The 20,957-nt window shown below is 44.2% G+C and overlaps 2 protein-coding genes across 2 annotated transcripts in view; one reads left to right on the plus strand and one right to left on the minus strand.

The window, feature by feature from the left end:
• The window catches only part of LOC138663689 (zinc finger protein 773-like), a 33,574-nt gene extending 22,192 nt beyond the window's left edge, over window positions 1–11,382 (minus strand). The window contains exon 1 of the mRNA XM_069749985.1: window positions 11,359–11,382. The gene's annotated coding sequence lies outside the window, so the exon portion shown is untranslated. The remainder of the gene's footprint in view (window positions 1–11,358) is intronic.
• LOC138666512 (zinc finger protein 721-like) overlaps window positions 1–20,957 on the plus strand; it is a 620,944-nt gene that overhangs the window by 376,288 nt on the left and 223,699 nt on the right. The window lies entirely within an intron of this gene.

Raw genomic sequence — 20,957 nt, forward strand, 5'->3', positions numbered from 1 at the left:
CGCTGCTGTCAAGACCTCCCAAACCGCCTGTAGCTCTCTGTGGTTCGATGACTGGTTGCTGTCTTCCTTTTCCCAGCGACCTTGAAAATATCTTCCCAGTACATGACCTCCCCAACTGAGCTGACTGGCATCTGTTGTAACTGATACGCTTGGTACCCCCAGTCGGAGGTTTCTGGGAAGAGTCCACCACACCAGAGATCTTTTGACCTGCGGAGTAAGGCTCAGGGTCCGGTTCAGTGAGTTCTGCCTTCTGTTCCAGCTCCTCAGAACTCCCCTCTGAAGCTGTCGAGAATGAAACTGGCTCCATCTCACGCAGGGAATACAGGCCGTCATCAGACCTAGTATTTTCATCCCGTCTCTGTTCGTATTTCGGCCCCGAGAAAAGTGACGGATCTTCTGTATTATGCCCTTTAGCCAGTCCTCTGGAAGAAAGGACATTCTCGCTTGCGAATCGAGCATGACTCCCAAGAATTTTATTCTGGGTTTTGGGATTAGATCTGATTTCTCCCAATTTATAATCCATCCCAGATTCTGCAATGTTGAGATGAGAGACTGACAGTTGACCCTGAGCTGGACTTCTGAGTCTGCCGCTATTAAGAAGTCGTCTAAAGGTACCTTCACACTCAGCGACGCTGCAGCGATACCGACAACGATGTTGATCGCTGCAGCGTCGCTGTTTGGTCGCTGGAGAGCTGTCACACAGACAGCTCTCCAGCGACCAACGATCCCGAAGTTCCCGGGTAACCAGGGTAAACATCGGGTTACTAAGCGCAGGGCCGCGCTTAGTAACCCGATGTTTACCCTGGTTACCAGCGTAAACGTAAAAAAAAACAAACACTACATGCTTACCCACCGCTGTCTGTCCCCAGCGCTGTGCTTCTCTGCACTCCTCCTGCACTGACTGTGAGCACAGCGGCCGGAAAGCAGAGCGGTGACGTCACCGCTCTGCTTTCCGGCTGACCGACGCTCACAGCCAGTGCAGGAGGAGTGCAGAGAAGCACAGCGCCGGGGACAGACAGCGGTAGGTAAGTATGTAGTGTTTGTTTTTTTTACTTTTACGCTGGTAACCAGGGTAAACATCGGGTTACTAAGTGCGGCCCTGCGCTTAGTAACCCGATGTTTACCCTGGATACCAGTGAAGACATCGCTGGATCGGTGTCACACACGCCGATCCAGCGATGTCTGCAGGGAGTCCAGCGGCGAAATAAAGTTCTGGACTTTCCTCAGCGACCAACGATCTCCCAGCAGGGGCCTGATCGTTGGTCGCTGTCACACAGAACGATTTCCTTAACGATATCGTTGCTACGTCACAAAAAGCAACGATATCGTTATGTGTGAAGGTACCTTAAGTAGGGAACCACCATTATATCTTGATTCCTCAGGAAAGCGACTACTTCCACCATAAGTTTTGTAAAAACCCTGGGAGCGGAAGCCAGGCCGAAGGGGAGACAGCGGAATTGGAAATGGAAGATCTTTCCTTCCAAGTTTACCGCGAACCGCAGGAACCTCTGATGATTTTGATAAATGGGTACATGGTAATATGCACTCTTTAAGTCCAGGGTGCACATTACCATGTCTTTTCCCAACAGAGGGATGGTAGACCGAATCGACTCATAGTAACATAGTAACATAGTTAGTAAGGCCGAAAAAAGACATTTGTCCATCCAGTTCAGCCTATATTCCATCATAATAAATACTTAGATCTACGTCCTTCTACAGAACCTAATAATTGTATGATACAATATTGTTCTGCTCCAGGAAGACATCCAGGCCTCTCTTGAACCCCTCGACTGAGTTCGCCATCACCACCTCCTCAGGCAAGCAATTCCAGATTCTCACTGCCCTAACAGTAAAGAATCCTCTTCTATGTTGGTGGAAAAACCTTCTCTCCTCCAGACGCAAAGAATGCCCCCTTGTGCCCGTCACCTTCCTTGGTATAAACAGATCCTCAGCGAGATATTTGTATTGTCCCCTTAAAAAGACTCCATTTTGAACCTTTTGTAAAGGACCCAATTGTTCAGATGTTTCAAATTTATAATCGTTCTCGATTCTCCCGATGGTTTTGTTATCGAGAAGAGATTGGAGTAGTGACCCCTGCACTCTTCCTGAGGGGGTACCGGAACGATAGCCGCCATTTTTAAAAGGTCTTGAATATCTGACTACATGGGGGATGACAGCTTTAGATGAGAGCTGGATACCAGGAATCTTTCGGGAGGAAGGGATGTAAATTCTATTTTGTACCCCTGGGATACTATCTGTAGAACCCATGGACTTTTTGTGATCTCCCTCCATCCTCCCAGAAATCCTGTCAGACGACCCCCTACTCTGATGGCGTCATTTCCTGCGGTAGCTAGACCCTGGTCCCGAGTAGCTCGCTTCTTTATTTTTAGACCTGTTATCCCCTCCTTTCTGGTAGCTCCACCTACCCTGCTTTCCCTTACCCCTATAATCGGGTTTTTGATTATAGCGGGGTCTCCGAAAGGGCTGGAATTTTTTAGGCTTTTCTTCCGGAAAACCTTTCTTGACATCTGCGGCTTTTTCTAGAATATCGTCGAGGACCGGTCCGAAGACCCTGCCCCCGGAAAAGGGTATAGAACACAATATATTTTTAGAGTGCATGTCCCCTGTCAGGAATCCCCTGACCGCTGCCACCAATTTGTCACCATTCACACCGTGACCGTCACCCCTACGTCACGGATCGGGGTGGCTTTGGGCCAACAGATGGCTATCACATGTGCAGGGGGGCTTATCTTACTTATCCCTCCACTGCTAACAATGTGATGAGAAAACACACACAGGGCTATTGACCTCTTAGTTTACAGCAGGGGCTTATTCTAGGTATCCCACTGCTTTCAATATACCACAAACTGCAGGGATTTATGTATATCCCGCTTACAGTTCAACTTGCAGCTCTCTGGCGCCCCCCTTACTCTCAGGTCAGATTAGGTACTGCACCCTGGGTAATTAGTCACCAGAAAGGCTGCCTGCTATGTACTAGCTATTGGGCATGCTGCAGCGACGCGATAAACTACTCCCACTCAGGCAGGAACAATAATTATCAATGCCGCAGTCGCTTCAGCATAACCCAAAAGTCAGCACACTCTCGCTGCCACCAGGTTCGATTAAACGGGTCCGAAGCTAACCCAACACAACAGTAGCGTATTTCCCTTCAGAAGACTTAGGGTACGGTTTAGAACAGGAGAACGAACTAATATTAAATATTATATTCCATAAAAATTAGGCAGTGCTTTATCAAAAATATTTTATAAAGATGTTACAAATGAGACAATTGCAAATATGTACACGGGTAATTATAACATAAAGGGAATAAAGGAGAAAAGATAACACTCACATGTTCAAAGCATGGCAGGCCCCCAGGCTAGGGCAGTTTTCCATACGTCCCAGTTCATGGGATGCGCTCAGCTCTTCCAGGGAAAAAAAAGACAAGAAAGAAGCTGGGGATGTGTGCAGACAGCCAAGCCTGTAACATCCCAGAAAGGGGTTGGATCACCTCGTCCCTCCTACCTCTTCAGTTAACTCATTTTATTCTAATCTATATCTAATTTCGATAACTCCGCTACAAAACATGTCATAGTCCTAACAAACCCATCATTCATCTCAGATTAACGTGAGCGTTCTAATGAGATCAAATATCTCCTATCTGGGATACATATTTACAGAGAAAACCCTACTTCTTTACCAGACGGAGTTAGAAGCCCGTGTTTCGGGGGATGGGTAGGTCCACCGAGTGAGAATACGAATATATATTTTCATGTTCTCAACGTAAACATGGTGCATAATATCGTACAAAAACCAAACAAATAATCTTTCATGGATCCTAGAAACTTCTAGACACTTCTAAACAGTTCTCTGCTAGAGGAAAATTTGAGCCTAGTCGTAAATACCTCTCGGCCATAAAACTCCCCAGTACATTGGCAAAGCAGCTCTTGGCTGAATGAAAGGGAAGGGGGGCTTGGGAGTTGAAAGTCAGGGATTTGAAGCTACAAACTGTTGCAGCATCACTCCAAGAAGGGGGGCTTAGCCCACGCAGGCTAGCAAGAGAACTACTTATGATATTTCATACCATATCGTGACATCCCCCGACCAGCTCTTAAGCCAAATAGCTCTACGGGCTGCGTTAGAGATTGCCCTCTAGCCGCGAACCTGACCGATTCAGCAGATGCATCTGCCAAGAAGGTAGTTGCTAGTTTTAGCAAAGGTAGGGACTTTAAAATAGTTTCTCTGGGAGTCTTGGCTACCAGTTGATCCTGAAGATCATCTAGCCAAAGGTCCATGGAGCGGGCCACTGATGTCGCTGCAATATTAGCCCCAATAATCGCCGAGGAACTTTCCCAGGCTCTTTTTAGAAGGCCATCTGCCTTCCTGTCCATGGCCTCTTTTAAATTGGAAAATCTTCAAACGGAATTGCTTCTGGATACTTTAGCCAAAGGTATGTCTATCTTTGGTATATCGACCCATTCTTTAACTTCATCTGGATCGAACGGCAAGCGAAGTCTGAAGTCCTTAGGGATAGTCAGTCTTTTCTCGGCTTCCTCCCATTCCTCCAGAATCATAGATCTGATATGGAAGTTTACAGGGAAGACTTTAGAAGTCCGTGAGCGCAAGCCCCCAAACATTTCATCTTCAACGGAGCAAGATGGCTGCGGCTCTTCGATCTGCATGGTATGCCGCACTGCTTCCAATAGTTCTCCTGTGTCTGTGGCGGAGAACAAATATCTTCTCCCTTTCTCCGGGGGATCTCTATTCTCATCTTCCTCCTCTACCTCCGAACCACAGGATGATGAGTCTATGGAAGAGTACTCGACCCTCTGCCTTTTCCTTGGCTTCTCCGAAGGTGAAGGTGAGACTTGAGGGAGTACCAGACTTGAAACTGAAGCCTGAACTTCCTCCCTTATCATGGCTCTCATATTTGACATAAGAGACGCCTGTTCCTCTCCTATGACTTTGCAGGTGCATGCTTCACATAGGGGTTTCTGCCAGGAATCCTTTAGCTTAACCGCACAGATAGGAATAAGAAGTGTCCTACCGGGCTTCTTTACCGATCTCTCGGATAAGGAGGCTGCCTATGAAAAAAAAAAAAAAAAATATATATATATATATATATATATATATATATATATATGTATAGAAACCACTAGCGTTTTTTGTTTTTTTTAGGGTTTCCCTACTTACTAGCGCTGCTGACTCCTGCCCCTCTGCTCTAGCTGCGTCCTCAATGATGCTCTAGAGATCGCTACTGCCCCTGCACCATACCTTTTATTCTGTTCCTCATCTTCAAAACCGCTCCAGCGCTTTCCACCGCTCTTTTCCCTGCACTTCCTGTTTGCAGAGACGCCGTCCATCCCCCTAAGCCGCAAACCGGAAGTGACGTGCGGCTGGAAAGAGAGGAAGGTGCAGCGATAATCTGGTTCCCCCAGTGGCCGCATGGAGACACCGCTGACTGCAGAGGCCGCCGCTGGGATTGCGCGCACCAGGGGACGGACGGAGAGATCGAGAGCCCCCGCCAGGGAGAAGCGATCCCCAAACCAGGAGCAGCGCTACACTGGTAGGCCGAGGGACCCTCGGGCGGGTGTCAGCCAGCGGGTGTCTCATGGAGGGAAGGGTGAGGCCGAGCCCCCCCGATCCACATTCCCCCCGCACAGAACGGCAGATCCTCTCGTCCGTTCCTATCCCTGATGGGACAGGAAAAACACTGAAGGGTGGTAGGGGGAGGGTCCTTTTAACCTCTCGTGTTCCTGTCCCATCAAGGATAAGAAGGACGTCCTCCAGTGTGCTGTCAGGTGGTGAACTGGAAATTGTCTTTTTTGCAACAGCTATTTCAGTTTCATATATCTAATAACTGTTGGACACAGTACAATAAACCTAATTTCAAGGCAGAAACATTACTAACAGAAAAGGTGCAATCTGCATTCAAACAAAATTTGGCAGGTGCATAAGTATGGGCACCTCACCAGAAAAGTGACATTAATATTTAGTAGAGCTTCCTTTTGCAAAACTAACAGCCTCTAGTCGCTTCCTGTAGCTTTTAATGAGTTCCTGGATGAAGGTATTTTTGACCATTCCTCTTTACAAAACAATTCCAGTTCAGTTAAGTTAAGTTTGATGGTCGCCGAGCATGGTCAGCCCTCTTCAAATGATCCCACAGATGTTCAATGATATTCAGGTCTGAAAACTGGGATGGCCATTCCAGAACAGTGTAATTGTTCCTCTGCATGAATGCCTGAGTAGATTTGGAGCGGTGTTTTGGATCACTGTCTTGCTAAAAGATCCATCCCCTGCGTAACTTCAACTTTGTCACGGATTCATGAACATTATTGTCAAGAATCTGCTTATACTGAGAGGAATCCATGCGTCCCTCAACTTTAACAAGATTCCCGGTGCCGGTATTGGCCACACAGCCCCAAAGCATGATGGAACCTCCACCAAATTTTACTGTGGGTAGCAAGTGTTTTTCTTGGAATGCTGTGTTTTTTGGCCGCCATGCATAAAGCCTTTTTGTATGACCAAACAACTCAATCTTGGTTTCATCAGTCCACAGGACCTTCTTCCAAAAAGAAATTGGCTTCTCCAAATGTGCTTTTGCATACCTCAGCCGACTCTGTTTGTGGCATGCTTGCAGAAACGGCTTCTTTCGCATCACTCTCCCATACAGCTTCTCCTTGTGTAAAGTGCGTTAGTTGACCGATGCTCAGTGACACCATCTGCAGCAAGTTGATGCTGCAGCTCTCTGGAGGTGGTCTGAGGATTGTCCTTGACTGATCTCACCACTCTTCTTCTCTGCCTTTCTGATGTTTTTCTTGGCCTGCCACTTCTGGCCTTACCAAGAACTGTACCTGTGTTCTTCCATTCCTTACTATGCTCCTCACAGTGGAAATTGACAGGTTAAATCTCGGAGGCAGCTTTTTGTATCCTTCCCCTGAACAACTATGTTGAATAATCTTTGTTTTCAGATCATTAGACAGTTTGAGGAGCCCATGATGCCACTCTTCAGAGGAGATTCAAACAGGAGAACTTGCAAGTGGCCACTTTAAGTAGCTTTTCTCATGATTGCATACACCTGGCTATGAAGTTCAAAGCTCAATGAGGTTAGAAAACAAAAAAAAAAGTGCTTTAGTAAGTCAGTAAAAAGTAGGTAGGAGTATTTAAAATAAGAAAATGATTAGGGTGCCCATACTTATGCACCTGTCAAATTTTGTTTGAATGCAGATTGCACATTTTCTGTACTGCGTCCAACAGGTATTAGATATATGAAACTGAAATAGCTGTGGCAAAAAACCCAATTTTTACAAAAAAAAAGCTTAAGATTAATAGGGGTGCCCAAACTTTTTCATATAACTGTATATATATATATATATATATATATATATATATATATATATATATATATATATATATATAGGTATTTTACTAATAGCAATTTGGAATCCGTAGGAAGCAATGATATCAAGAAAGAGAAAAATTGACTTGGAGTGTAGGATATTCAAAGAACAGTGGAATTATTACTTTTTCATGCAGCACACGGAAAGAACTGTGTGTTTGATATGCCAGAATATAGTGTCTGTGTTCAAAGAATACAATTTGCGTCGACACTATCAAACTCAACATAAAGATACATGTAGATAAAGATTGGTTAGAGAAGTGAGAAAATATAAAATATTAAAACTGAAAAATACTTTGACAACTCCGTAAAATACTTTTGTGAAGCAGAAGTAGATTACAATTTCATCACTGCGAGCAAGTTTTCAAGTTGCCAAGCTAAGGCTACGTTCACATTTGCGTTGTGCGGCGCTGCGTCGGCGACGCAACGCACAACACAAATATGAACGCATCACAAACGCTGCGTTTCACGACGCATGCGTCGCTTTTTGCATGGTTTTGGGCGCAGGAAAAACTGCATCATGCAGCGTTCCCTGCGCCCTGACGCATTCGCTGCAGCGACGCATGCGTCGCAAAACGCAAATGCAACGCATGTCCATGTGCCCCCATGTTAAATATAGGGGCGCATGGCGCGTGCGTCGCCGCGGCTGCGCCCGACGCAGCCAGGAGCGACGCAAATGTGAACGTAGCCTAATAGCGTGCACTGGAAGACCATTTGTTGGGTGAGAATTTGTTAAAGAATGCTTTCTTTCTGTTGCCAAAGAGATGTATCCAGAGAAGGTCTATTTATTTTGTACAGTGAGTCTTTCAGGACCTACAATTATACGAAGGATTGAAGAAATGAGAGACAATTTGCCTGAGCATTTGCAAAACTCAAAAAAAAAAACACCTTTCCTATTTGTACTTGGCACTCGACGAAAGTAATGATATTCATGATTCTGCACAACTTCTAATTTTTATTCGTGTGTCAAATTACTATTTTGAAGTCACAGAAGAACTTGCTGCACTGCAAAGCATCAAAGCAACAACTACAGGAGAGGATATCTAAGAAAAGGTTTGCCAAACTGTCAATGGTTTGGAACTGGACTGGGCTAAATTAGCCAGTGTGACAACTGATGGTGCTCCTAGCATGGTGGGGTCAAAGAAAGGAGTATTTGCTTTTATTAACCAAGAGATGGAAAAACATAACCATTCTCATCCAATAACCATACACTGCCTCTTCCACTGACAGGCGCTGTGTAGTAAATCACTGAAGTGGGACTCTTATGAAAATTGTAAAATTGTGGAGTCTTGTGTTAACTTTATTAGAGATAATGCATTAAACCACAATTTCAGGAAATTCTGTTTGAGCTAAATGTTGCCTATGAAGATGTTCTGCACCACACAGAAGTCTGTTGGCTGAGTCGAGGGAGAGTTTTGAAACATTTCTATGACTTCTGTTGTGAATTCTGTGGCTGAATTCACTCCTGTGGTCACAAGTGGTACTGCAGCTTCTGAGCTTCCTCCCTCAGGTGTTCTGGTGAGCTCGTTGGCTGCTTTGTTATTTAACTCCACCTGATTCTGTCTTCCTTGCTCCTTGCCAATGTTCCAGTGTTGGACCTGAGCTTCTGGATCTTTCCTGTGGCCTGCTGCTCTGCTTAGATAAGTGTTTCTTTGCTTTTGTTGCTACTTTTTCTGTCCAGCTTGTCTATTCGTTTTTGCTGGAAGCTCTGAGACGCAAAGGGTGCACCGCCGTGCCGTTAGTTCGGCACGGTGGGTCTTTTTGCCCCCTTTGCGTGGTTTTTTGCTTTAGGGTTTTTTGTAGACTGCAAAGTTCTCTTTGCTATCCTCGCTCTATCTAGAATATCGGGCCTCACTTTGCTGAATCTATTTCATCCCTACGTTTGTCTTTTCATCTTGCTAACAGTCATTATATGTGGGGGGCTGCCTTTTCCTTTGGGGTATTTCTCTGAGGCAAGTCAGGCTTGTTTTTCTATCTTCAGGCTAGTCAGCTCCTCAGGCTGTGCCGAGTTGCATAGGTAGTGACAGGCGCAATCCACAGCTGCCTTTAGTTGTGTTTAGGATAGGTTCAGGTATTGCGGTCTACAGAGATTCCACATCTCAGAGCTCGTTCTATTGTTTTTGGGTTATTATCAAATCACTGTATGTGCTCTGATTGCTGGCACACTGTGTCACTGGATTGCCTACATAACAGACTTCCATAGATTACAGCTTTTCTGATTTCAAAAAACAAACATTTACTAGAGCTCAATGATGGAAATGGCACCTTGCCTTTCTGACAGATTTAACAGAGCTACGTAAGTTTCAATGTGCTACTCCTCTGTTTTCTGCCGTATTTCTATTACTTTCCGGAATAAAAAATGTATTAAGTCCTATAGAAACTGCGGAGAAAGAATCATTTCTAATTCTGTGTTTCCAGGATTCTTCTTGTGGGAATTGGCTGCGATATCCCCTGTGCAATATACACTGCTAAAAAAAATAAAGGGAACACTAAAATACCACATCCTAAATATCACTGAATAAAATATTCCAGTTGTAAATCATTATTCACTACATAGTGGAAAGCGTTGCGAACAATAAAACATAAAAATTATCAATGTAAGTCAAAATTAATATCTCAAGGAGGTCTGGATTTGGAACGATACTCAAAATCAAAGTGGAAAATCAAATTACAGGCTGATCCAACTTCAGTGGAAATGCCTCAAAACAGGAAATGATGCTCAGCAGTGTGTGTGTGGCCTCCACGTGCCTGTATGACCTCCCTACAATGCCTGGGCATGCTCCTGATGAGGCGGTGGATGGTCTCCTGAGGAACCTCCTCCCTGACCTGGACTAAAGCATCCGCTAGCCACATGAGGTCTGGCATTGTACTGCATTAGGAGGAACCCAGGGCAAACCGCACCAGCATATGGTCTCACAAGGGGTCTGAGGATCTCATCTCGGTACCTAATGGCAGTCAGGTTACCTCTGGCGAGCACATGGAGGGCTGAACGGCCCTTCAAAGAAGTGCCACCCCACTCCATTACTTACCCACTGCCAAACTGGTCATGCTGTAGGATGTTGCAGGCAGCAGATCGCTCCCCATGGCATCTCCAGACTCTGTCACATGTGCTCAGTGTGAACCTGCTTTCATCTTTCATCTGTGAAGACCACAGGGCGCCAGTGGCGAATTTGCCAATCCTGTTGTTCCATGGCAAATGCCAAGCATCCTGCACAGTGTTGGGCTGTGAGCACAACCCCCATCTGTGGATGTCGGGCACTCAGACCATCCTGATGGAGTCGGTTTCTAACCATTTGTGCAGACACATGCACATTTGTGGCCTGCTGGAGGTCATTTTGCAGGGCTCTGGCAGTGCTCCTCCTGTTCCTCCTTGCACAAAGGCTGAGGTAGCAGTCCTGCTGCTGGGTTGTTGTCCTCCTATGGCCCCCTCCACATCTCCTGGTGTACTGGCCTGGCTCCTGGTAGCACCCCCAGCCTCTGGATACTATGCTGACAGACACAGCAAACCTTTTTACCACAGCTCGCACTACCTGAGCCACTTGTGTGGGTTGTAGAGTCTGTCTCATGCTAGCATGAGTGTGAAAGCACAACCAACATTCAAAAGTGACCAAAACATCAGCCAGAAAGCATTGGTACTGAGATGTGGTCTGTGGTCCTCACCTGCAGAACCACCCCATTATTGAGGGTGTCTTGATAATTGCCAATAATTTCCATCTGTTGTCTATTCCATTTGCAACACAGCATGTGAAATTGATTGTTAAAGTGTTGCTTCCTAAGTGGACAGTTTGATTTCACAGAAGTTTGATTTACTTGGAGTTATATTCTGTTGTTTAAATATTCCCTTTTTTTTTTGAGCCGTGTATTTCTAGAATTAATGCGCCAGTAATGGGGAATCTCCACATCCCTCCACCCGCAGAGCCGCACACCACATAGAGAATAATGGAGCCTCCAGCACCTACCTCCACCCGCAAAGCTGCACTCCACATAGAGAATAATGGAGCCTCCAGCACCTACCTCCACCCGCAAAGCTGCACTCCACATAGAGGATAATGGAGCCTCCAGCACCGACCTCCACCCGCAGAGCCCCACACCACATATATGGCTGCTCTGTGCGCACAGGACCTGTGATGAGGTCACAAGAGGGGAGGAGTCTGGAGTCACATGATCAGGGGCATTAGTGTATGCAGCTGTGTTGGTTGTCATGGTGTTGGATGAGGGGAAGTTTATGTGAGGTCAGGAGGGGTTTACAGGGTGGATGTAGCAGAGCCGTGTGTGTACGGAACGGAGTCGTGTTTGTGCGAGGTGTACGGAGTGGAGCCGCGTGTGTACAAGGTGTACAGAGCGGAGCCGTGTGTATACGATGTTTACCGTGTGGAGCCGTGTGTGTATGGAGCGGAGCTGCGTGTGTGTGAGGTGTATGGAGTGGAGCCGTGTGTTTTCGAAGTGTACTGAGCAGAGCCATGTGTGTACAAGGTGTACGGAGAGGAGCCTTGTGACTGTAATCAGCATTTGGGGGTAAATGGTTTTCTTACCTTGCCCTTAGAGGGTCTTACAATTTGATACGCATCATGAAGGGTGATGAGTGGGAAACGGCGTTTTTACCGTCTGAGGGTTTATTCGGAAATCTCATCATTCGGATTCTCCAATGCACCAACAACGTTCTGAATGATAATTTATCTGATTAAATAGGGAGATTTGTTGTGATGTTATTTCTGCTTTTGTTCTAATCCAACCCGATCTCTAAAAACCATCCATTGTGGAGGTGGATGCTCCGAGGCTCGGGGTTGGGGCCGTTTTATCTCAGAGTTTCAAAACTCTGACCAATTTGCGGTCATGCGCATTTTTCTTGAAAAAAATTTTGTCTGCTGAAAGAACAGAGAGACATTTTCTGGAGGGGGCAGTTCATGAAATCACTGTGGTCACTGACCATAAAAATTGGGCAAGATGCACATACTAGAGGAGCTGCAGGAGATCATAAGAGGAAAGGATACCGGATGAGCTGCTGGAGACCCAAGGAGCAGCTGGATATCGGGGACCTGCAGCAAGGACAGCAGCAGCGCGGTGACATCACTCATTGGTAATTATCAGAGCTACAGTGGTGAAGGGCCAAGCATGCTGCTTTTTGTTTTACAGAATCAAAGATATGAGAGGTGGTAGATGGAATGTGTGAGGGGGGAAAATGGTATTGGCTTGGTGTCATATCACAGAGGGCGAGATAGCATATGGAGGGGGAGACCTCATGTGAGAGATGGCATATGATGGGAACATGGCATATGAAGGGGGGAAAACTCATGCAAGATGACATATGTGAGGAGCTGACCACTTGCTAAAGGCTATTGGACAAATGGATGTAGCGTGGAATCCACAGCTCTAAGGGTTGCAGACATTTCTCAGCACGGAGCAACGGTTACATTGATATTATTGTATTTTATTAGATATTTGCTTACTGTGTTTTATTAGTGATTTACTTGCTCGTCAGTTCATCCTCAGGAATCAATGTTTCCATTCAGTGACAGCAAGCAGAGGAAGGCGTGCTGAATGGATCTTGTGTCCAAACAGGAGATTGCTAAAGGTAAATGTAGAGCAATCATTCTATTAATCTCATCAGTATCAAGGTCTCAAGCCATTGTGCTTCCAGCAACTAGGCCCATTCTGTGGATGGGGATAGTAGACCCAGGTGAGCTGTCATTACAGGTGTTAAATATTAATTATTACCGTAATTAAATTATTCTTATTCTGTACTGAGCACATTGCTTCTTGCTAACACTATCAAAAGCTATTTCTGTGTATGTAGCTCAGAGCATAAGTTATCACCATATACAGGGAACACGTGATCTGTGTTGGACATATAAATAACGTCTCTTAGGAGGGTGTGGGGGCTTTTTGTCACGTGGGGGTTGTCACCTCCTGCTTCACCATCATTCTCCATGGACATGAGACAAGACACAAGGAACAACAGCCGGTAGCCATGATGACCTTCAAACTTCACACAGACAGACAACTTTTACCATTCAAACTTTGGGAAAGATGAGTATCAAGTGCTGATATCTACACATGGACAATCTGTTCATAACTATTTCATCTACTTTTATGTTTTGCTGCAATGTGGTTTTCCTATGGACAATTCAATAAACCCCTATACTTTTCATCAGAATATCATGACATTTTTCTTTTAAGAGTAAGCACCTGGTGAATAGTCCTGATTAAATATATGTGCAAAATAATCATTTTTAACATAGGGGGTCTCACATTCAGTGCCTGTTGATGGGTTTAAGGAATATATTTCATCCTTTTGAGCTAAAAGCAAATGTTTAAGGGGGGTGAGAAAAATAAGTCAAATGTTTAGTGATGAGTTGTTAGAGTGACAAGGAGGGGAGAGGATCTAGGCTGAGCAGGATGTATGGTCTATGGAGTTTTGGAGACCGGTTGCTGGCTGTGCTGGACCCCGTGCTATGGTTGAGGGATCTGCCGTCTAGATTTCACAAACTTAAAGATGGTTGGTCCAGGATACATGGACATCAGTTGTGTTACTTGTCGCCTGGAGGAGCCTGGACTGTGACTACAGACTATACTGGCAGTAGATACGAAATCTTTTGGCCAACAAAAAGTTGTGAGACAGTGAGTATCACCTGGTACGGAATCAGTGGGACTATCTCCACCCCACACTACCTTAATTTATAAATGTTTAAATAAATTTGTAAATAATAAATTTATTTTTTTAATAAAAAGCTTTGTCTTTCATTTATTTAATGATAAGGTAAATACTTTGGGTAAAACAAGGTCCAAGACTTTGCGTAAAACAAGGTCCAAGACTTTGGGTAAAACAAGGTCCTAGACAAAGCTATCAAACTATCTCATCCTGCCAGTCTACTCATCCTTGAGGTGAAATAAAGTACTCTGTAAATTTGTCCCTCATTCTTGAAATTGAAACAGGACAGGACTTCGAAAAGTAATATTATGATAATCATTCAAGGAGGTACCAATGAAGTTGTCATCCATGGCAATCTCTTCCTTGCATATTATGAAATTATGCAGGACCACACAAGCTTTCACCACCTCATCCACAGTGTCAGTCTTCAGGTTAATAGCGGTCAACAGAACTCGCCAATTGGATGTTAGAATGCCAAAAGCACATTCAACCTTTCTTTGCGCTCGTGTTACGCGGCAATTAAAAACTCTTTTTGTTGGCGTCAATCCACTACTTGCATATGGCTTCAACAGGTGTTCCGAGAGTTGGAACGTTTCATCTCCAACACATACAAACGGCATTGGTGGCCCAGAGGTTTCAGGAAGTGGTCTTGGTGGTGGAAATTGTATGCTGTTTCCATATAAATAATGCCCCATTGCAGTCACTTTAAAAACTTGAGAGTCATTGAAGCAGCCATAGGCCCCAATATCGACAGCTATAATCTTGTACTGTGCATCTGCAATGACCATGAGCACAATGGAGAAATATTTCTTGTAGTTGAAATGTTCAGAGTCAGATGCAGCAGGTTTGACGATACCAATATGTTTCCCATCACTGTACTCAAGCAATTGGGAAATTGACACATTTTTGGAAAGTTTTCTGCTAAGTCCAGCCAACTCTCCATTGTGTGATACATTCTTCATGTAAACAGCCCCACAATGCGCGCAGGTGTGTTTAACAATCCCCAATATGGTGGAAATCCTGAGTCTGAATTGAAAATGGAGTGAGGAAAAGGATTCGCCAGTTGCAAGGAATCTGTTAAAAAAGGAAAGGCAATAATTAATACAAACTACAAGCAACAACATTACAGTTATAAGCTTTAACAGGAGGAGATACCATAAAAATGGCTTACAGAAGAGTCACCATCAGATGCTCCGCCAGTGAAACTGAGAAGTGGCAATGCGTGTCATTTCTACAGATGAGGTGTCCAATATGTTCCACCAAAAAATCAAAGTTCTCCACTTTCATCCGAATGTAGTTATAAAACTTCTCGGGGTTTCCTCACAACTCCATATATAATGTAGAATACACCCCAGTGCAGTGATTTGGTGGATCCAAAAAAGACGCCAGTGCAGACGCATGATGCACTGTCTTTCTCTCTCCTTTTCAAGAACGATCGCTTCCAAACGATTCGCCTCAAAAGTAAAATCCACATAGATCTTCACAATGTTTGCCATCACACCTTCCATTTTTGCCACTTGCTCTACAACCTGTCAAAGATGGGCTGTAGAAACACTGTATACAGTACAGACCAAAAGTTTGGACATACCTTCCCATTTTAAGATTTTTCTGTCTTTTCATGACTATGAAAATTGTAAATTCACACTGAAGGCATCAAAACTATGAATTAACACATGTGGAATTATATACTTAACAAAAAAGTGTGAAACAACTGAAAATATGTCTTATATTCTAGGTTCTTCAAAGTAGCCACCTTTTGCTTTGATGACTGCTTTGCACACTCTTGATGAGCTTCAAGAGGTAGTCACCGGGAATGGTTTTCACTTCACAGGTGTGCCCTGTCAGGTTTAATAAGAGGGATTTGGAACCATCAGTTGTGATGTGCAGAAGTCTGGTGGATACACAGCTGATAGTCCTACTGAATAGACTGTTAGAATTTGTATTAAGGCAAGAAAAAAGCAGCTAAGTAAAGAAAAACGGGTGGCCATCATTACTTTAAGAAATGAAGGTCAGTCAGTCCGAAAAATTGGGAAAACTTTGAAAGTGTCCCCAAGTGCAGTTGCAAAAACCGTCAAGTGCTACAAAAAACTGGCTCACATGAGGATCGCCCCAGGAAAAGAAGACCAAGAGTCCCCTCTGCTTCTGAGGATAAGTTTATCCGAGTCACCAGCCTCAAAAATCACAGGTTAACAGCAGCTCAGATTAGAGACCAGGTCAATGCCACACAGAGTTCTAGCAGCAGACACATTTCTACAACAACTGTTAAGAGGAGGCTTTGCGTAGCAGGCCTTCATGGTAAAATAGCTGCTAGGAAACCACTGCTAAGGACAGGCAACAAGCAGAAGAGACTTGTTTGGGCTAAAGAACACAAGAAATGGACATTAGACCAATGGAAATCTGTGCTTTGGTCTGACGAGTCCAAATTTAAGATCTTTGGTTCCAACCTCCGTGTCTTTGTGCAACGCAGAAAAGGTGAACGGATGGATTCTACATACCTGGTTCACACCGTGAAGCATGGAGAAGGAGGTGTGATGGTGTGGGGATGCTTTGCGGGTAACATTGTTGGGCATTTATTCAAAATTGAAGGCATACTGAACCAGCATGGCTACCACAGCATCTTGCAGCGGCATGCTATTCCACTCGGTTTGCGTTTAGTTGGACCATCATTTATTTTTCCACAGGACAATGACACCGAACACACCTCCAGGCTGTGTAAGGGCTATTTTACCAAGAAAGAGAGTGATGGAGTGCTACGCCAGATGACCTGGCCTCCACAGTCACCAGACCCGAACCTAATCGAGATGGTTTGGGGTGACCTGGACCACAGATTGAAGGCAAAAGGGCCAACAAGTGCCGAGCATCTCTGGGAACTCCTTGAAGATTGTTGGAAGACCATTTCTGGTGACTACTTCTTGAAGCTCAAAAAGAGAATGCCAAGAGTGTACACAGCAGTGATCAAAGCAAAAGGTGGCTACTTTGAAGAACCTAGAATATAAGACATATTTTCAGTTGTTTCACTTTTTTGTTAAGTATATAATTCCACGTGTTAATCCATAGTTTTGATGCCTTCATTGTGAATTTACAATTTTCATAGTCATGAAAATACTGAAGAATCTTGAAATGAGAAGGTGTGTCTAAACTTTTGGTCTGTACTGTATATAGGTTTTCATTAGCCAATAACATTTGGGAGCCTCCCATGGGCGTTTTTAAAACACGGATCCGTCATAAAACGGATTAAAAAAACAGACGAAACGGATGAAAAACTGATGCGATGTATCCGTTTTTTCAACGAATCCGACTGACGGATCTGTCACATCAGTTTTTCACAATCTATGAAGGATCCATCGAGCCAACGGATTGTGACTGACAGCAAAAAACTGATGTGTGAAAGTGGCCTAAGTGTTTTATAGATATTATACCATGAGAGTACCACTGATAGAAGGTGGGGTCAGAATGTCCATCTTGAAAGTGAGGGTTACTAACAAGAGGAAGGAAAGACACCCGGGAGAGAGCCGGAAATGTAGGCGCATCCTCTGCCATGCCCTCCATGTAGACATCAGAAGAGGGTTAAATCTTACTTCAGCTGGCAGTTCAGTATAAGGGTGGTGTAAGAGGGCAGGGAGAGCTAGCCCTGGGGTGAGACAGCTCTCAAATTCATATTGGGCATAATAAGACGTCCCTCCCAGCCAGTTTATCCCATTTTCCTTCAGCTGCTGGACTAACTTAAAGGTTATATGGGTTTTTTTTTTCCCTCCCAGATAAATGAGCAATACAGATAATTGATTTACTTCTTTTTAGGAGCTAAATAAATTGGGGTAGTGTGGAAGAGGTAGAGAAGGCGTGGAAATTCTGTCATTTTAATTAGATTGACTCTGCCTAGGTATGACAAGCTAAAATCCTTCCATTTGGTTAAGGTGGATTCTAGATTTTTGAGAAATGAATTAATATTGGTTTTGTATAATTTGTCTGGGTGTCTTCTCACCTGTATTCCCAAGTATTTTAATAAGCCAATATTAAAATGACATGGGAATTTCGATACCCATAGAGGTCTGGAGGGGCCACTCAGCATCATCACTTCCGTCTTATCACAGTTAATATTGTAGCCCAGTAAATATGTGGAAAAAAAGGGAATCCAGCTCCAAGAGATAAAATCACTTATCTTTAATAGTATTCATTTAAAATAGAAATAGGCTATAAGACATACACAAACCCGGATATACCGGAAGGAGGGTATAAACTGTACACGTTTCGAACACACAAGTGCTCCCACAATCTCAGACTAGTAAACCTCCCACATCCTCCAACTTTTGAAGGAGGGAACCTAGAACCTGTTTAGGGTTGGTTACAACCAGCAGAATATCATCTGCAAATGCCACAACCATTAACTCTCTGGAGCCCATCACAAGCCCCCTAAAAATGGGTCTCCAATAGGTGATGCAATAGAGGGTCTATAGAGGCTGAATAAGAGGGGTGACAAAGGGCATCCCTGTTTAACTCCCTGAAATAGATCAATTGCTGGTCCACTATAACCATTAACCGACACACAAGTATTTGCATTTGCAAGAAGGTATTGTACACACTGCAGGAACCTTGGACCGAAATTTTATCAAAAGCCTTTTCGGCATCAAGACTCATCAGCATTGCAGGTGGTCTTGATGCGTCTTGGGCCAGGACCGTAGCTGCGACCGCCATGTGTATATTTGCCTCACTGCTCCGTCCCTGGGTAAATATTGTCTGAGCCTTGCATAGAAGGCGAGGCAGCAAGATCTGCAGACAGTTCACCAGAATCTTTGACAAGAGCTTATAAGCGTGGTTGAGGAGTGAGATTGGGCGATAAGATTGTGGCAGTAATGGGTCTTTATTAGGTTTAGAGATAACTATTGTGCGCGAGGCTGTAAATTGATCGATTGAAGCTCCTTGGAGAAAAGCTTTGTTAAAGAGGTTGGTCAGAATGGGCACCAAGTCAGGAGAAAGAATCTTATAATATTCAGCGGAGAGACCATCAGGGCCTGGGGTCTTACCATTAGATGCGTCCGTTATAACTTGTCTCACCTAATCCTCTGTTATCTCTAAGTCTAACATCATTTGTTGTTCAGTGGTCAGAGAGGGCAATTTAATAAGGTTTAAGAAGGAGTTGATTGTGGGGAGACTGGCAGGGGAGGCTCTATAAAGGTCCTCATAGTAGCCACTAAAAATGTGTGTGATCGCTTCCCAATTAGTCATCGGCAAGCTTGTTATGGGGTTCTGTAGTTTAATAACTGGTTTGTAGGGTTGTTTGCTGTTAGTTAGGGTAGCTAACAATTTGCACGTCTTTTTTTCCCATCAATAAAATTAATTTTGGGTCAATTGAATTTGCCAGTGTGATTGAGAATGTATAAAAGCGTCCAGGACATGCTTGGCCATAGAATAAGCTTGTTGTGCATCAAGGGATGGAGACAGGGCAAGTGTTGTCCGAGTCTGTCGGAGGGAGGCATGCAAGGCGTTAAATTTTTTCCTGTGCATTTTTCCTCTTCGTGACAAATAACGGATGATATGCCTTTCATGACAGCCTTAGAATTGGCCCAGAGTAGAGAGATACTGTCAGTATGGATGACGTTGTCATCTAGAAAGTCATTCCAGTGTAGTTTGAGGTTTTAAAATCATCTGATTCTGCTAGGTAGGATGGAAATCTACAATGCCTTGTCTGGGGGCTTGGGACTGTTAGAGTCAGGGACAATGAAATGGGAATGTGATCAGAGATCAGTTTTGGGTGGATGTGAGAATCAAGATGGTTGGGGGAATAGTTGTGTGTAGATGCGGAAGTAGTCAATATGAGAGAAGGACTAGTGCGTAAGGGAATGGCATGTGTATTCTCTAGTTTCAGAGTCCATCACTCTCCATGGGTCTCAGAGTGAGAGCTGTTCCATAAACTGTAGTAGAGAAGTGGTGGCCACTGAGGTCTGTGGGAAGGGTGAAGAACGGTCCAAAGCAGGGCATTATACTGTTAAAGTCTCCTACTATTAGATGGTTAGGTCCAAATCCTAGAAGAATCTGGAAGTATTGATGTGTAGAAGTGATGTTAATCATAGTTAGGAGCATAAAGATTGACCAAAAAATGTATATCTTACCGGCTATGTCCACTTTCAGAATCAGATATCTACCCTGCTTGTCACTAATAGTCGTGGATGGAGCATGGCAGGCCCTTTGGAATAAGGATGGCTACTTCGCGTGATGATGAAGTATGCGAAGAAGCTTAACAATCCCCTATCCAGGGTCATCCCTCCAATGTGTCTCTTGAAGAAAGATCACATCTGCCAAAAATCGTTTCATATGTATTAGAACTTTTTTACGTTTGAGGGGGATGTATTGCGCCACCATGTTCCATGACAAAAATCGCAAGTGTGGTGAAGTGTAGGTGCTGTTGGAGTCTATTGTCTGAGGTATACTGATCCTGGGTCCCAGGGCAAGGTCTGCGCAGTGTACAGCAGCACGATGTGTTCATCCCTTTCGGTCCCAGCGAGCTGCTCGCACGAACACATATTAAAGGTGTCATCGAAAGTGGGTCCCGTATACAATTTGTACCTCATCCGAGTACGGGGAAAACACAGGAGGGTAAAGGCAACAGAGAACAACAAAGAAAACAACACAGTTAACTTTACAAATCGTTGATAAAAGCTGGCCAGGAGTGTATCAGGAGAGCCACGCCATCACCAAGGAGAACATTCAATAACTGAAACAACAGTCCTCCTAGAATAATAATTAACATATAGAACCAGTTTTGTAGGTCATCCCACTGCGACATCTCCAGCACATCGGAGTCTACTGTTCACCACCTCTGTATCTTCATATTATTATTATTTATTATTATAGTGCCATTTATTCCATGGCGCTTTACATATGAGGAGGGGTATACATAATAAAAACAAGTAA

Source organism: Ranitomeya imitator, chromosome 2 (genome assembly GCF_032444005.1).
Source record: "Ranitomeya imitator isolate aRanImi1 chromosome 2, aRanImi1.pri, whole genome shotgun sequence".
Classification (NCBI taxonomy): Eukaryota; Metazoa; Chordata; class Amphibia; order Anura; family Dendrobatidae; genus Ranitomeya; species Ranitomeya imitator.